The following is a 2,749-nucleotide window of genomic DNA, read 5'->3' as shown; positions in this document are numbered from 1 at the left end:
TCCCGTGAATTAGGTCCTGGGAAGAACAAGCCATTGGTGAACTGAGGAGAGTAACCTTTGATCCTCTCTAAGTAAAGATGCAATACTCTCAAATGCTGTAAGGCAGGTTGGCTTTGTGCCTTAATATGTTCTGTTGGCTTGTATTAGCGAAGACGTTGTCCTGCAGAACATTCTTTGAAAGAACACACCTATATGAGTTAGACTGTCTAACGTCGCAGTCTATGAGATTTGGGTGATCTCTAGTAAACTCATGAAGAGACCTTGGAGTATGACGTATATGCTCCACCCGAGAAGGGGACTACTGGTAGCCAAGTACTGGTCATGACTTCAAGTGAAACCCATTCACGCAAAACTTGCAATTCAAGGCATAGTCCATTGTCCAAGTTGTGGGTTGGTGTAGCTTGGAGTTCTAGGCGGAAGTTCAACTTAACAGTCTCTGCTGAAAAACTAGTATATTAAACAGTAGTGAACAGTGGCGAAAACTGCAGATGGGCATTTGAGATCTGGTGGGGGATTGTTAGGATTTATGGGCTAGGCCCAGTTAAGAAATTCAAATAAATCCCAGGAAAATCACAAAAGCCCATATAAGTGGATGGCTAGGGAATAGGTGGAACCAATAGCACCATATTGCTAGTTCTAGTGGAGTAGAGCTAGCTTAAATATGGAAGCCACACTCACTCACCAAGTCATGGATGAGAGGAGAGTGTGGAGAGCCACACGCGTGCGCGCGCTCGCTCGCCTCGCCTCGCCTCACCGGGTCGGGTCGGGCCGGGCCGGGGCGGGGCGAAGGGCGCGGGCGCACGACATGCGCGTGAATGGTCCGCCGAAATCCGGCCCCTCGCCTTGCGGGGGCGCGACTACCTTTTGCCGTTTGATTTTATGGTTTCTTGGCTGTTACGTTTATCCTAACCGATCGCTATAAAATCTCAACTGAACAAGAGAATTGGTTTAGACCAATTGAGATACTCTCAGATTGTCGGTTCACTCATGTATCTTGCTGGTGCAACAAGGCCCGATATCTCGTTTGCTGTGAGCAAATTGAGCAGGTTCATGTCAAACCCCGGGACTGATCATTGGCATGCACTTGAGCGGGTTATGCGCTACCTGCAAGGTACAATGAGTTATGGAATTCACTATTCTGGTCAGCATGCAGTACTTGAAGGATATAGTGATTCGAACTGGATATCTGATGCAGACGAGCTTTATGCCACCAGTGGTTATGTCTTTACTATTGGTGGAGGTGCGGTATCATGGAGGTCATGCAAGCAGACCATTTTGACGAGGTCAACCATGGAAGTCGAGCTAGCTGCACTTGACACAACAACCGTTGAGGCAGAATGGTTGCGTGAACTCTTGATGGACTTGCCGGTGGTTGAGAAACCAATACCAGCTATCCTTATGAACTGTGACAATCAGACAGTGATTGCTAAAGTGACGAGTTCTAAGGATAATGGAAAGTCATCAAGACATGTCAAAAGACGATTGAAGTCTGTCAGAAAGTTGAGAAACTTCGGAGTTATAAGTGTGACTTATATTTCAACAGATAAAAATCTGGCAGATCCTTTTACCAAGGGACTACCACGTAATGTGATAGAAATCACATCGAGAGAGATGGGTATGAGACCCGAATAAAGTTGCCATGGTGGAAACCCAGTCTATGTGATCGGAGATCCCGTGAATTAGGTCCTGGGAAGAACAAGCCATTGGTGAACTGAGGAGAGTAACCTTTGATCCTCTCTAAGTAAAGATGCAATACTCTCAAATGCTGTAAGGCAGGTTGGCTTTGTGCCTTAATGTGTTCTGTTGGCTTGTATTAGCGAAGATGTTGTCCTGCAGAACATTCTTTGAAAGAACACACCTATATGAGTTAGACTGTCTAACGTCGCAGTCTATGAGATTTGGGTGATCTCTAGTAAACTCATGAAGAGACCTTGGAGTACGACGTATATGCTCCACCCGAGAAGGGGGCTACTAGTAGCCAAGTACTGGTCATGACTTCAAGTGAAACCCATTCACGCAAAACTTGCGATTCAAGGCATAGTCCATTGTCCAAGTTGTGGGTTGGTGTAGCTTGGAGTTCTAGGCGGAAGTTCAACTTAACAGTCTCTGCTGAAAAACTAGTATATTAAACAGTAGTGAACAGTGGCGAAAACTGCAGATGGGCATTTGAGATCTGGTGGAGGATTGTTAGGATTTATGGGCTAGGCCCAATTGAGAAATTCAAATAAATCCCAGGAAAATCACAAAAGCCCATATAAGTGGATGGCTAGGGAATAGGTGGAACCAATAGCACCATATTGCTAGTTCTAGTGGAGTAGAGCTAGCTTAAATATGGAAGCCACACTCACTCACCAAGTCATGGATGAGAGGAGAGAGTGTGGAGAGCCACACGCGCGCGCGCGCTCGCTCGCCTCGCTGGGCCGGGCCGGGCCGGGGCGAAGGGCGCGGGCGCACGACATGCGCGTGAATGGTCCGCCGAAATCCGGCCCCTCGCCTTGCGGGGGCGCGGCTACCTTTTGCCGTTTGATTTTTTGGTTTCTTGGCTGTTACGTTTATCCTAACCGATCGCTATAAAATCTCAACTGATCGCGAGATTATTGTGGGCGGATAAGATCGGGGGTCGCGGACTCGGCCCTATATAAGGAGCCCGACAGCCAGCCTCCATATCATCCCTTCATCCTGCTTTCGCCTCTCTTCATAGCTGAGCAGCCTTCCAGTTCCCTTCGTCCCGACCACAGACGTGCATCTG

Source organism: Zea mays, chromosome 2 (genome assembly GCF_902167145.1).
Source record: "Zea mays cultivar B73 chromosome 2, Zm-B73-REFERENCE-NAM-5.0, whole genome shotgun sequence".
Lineage (NCBI taxonomy): Eukaryota > Viridiplantae > Streptophyta > Magnoliopsida > Poales > Poaceae > Zea > Zea mays.
This window is presented reverse-complemented; position numbering follows the sequence as displayed.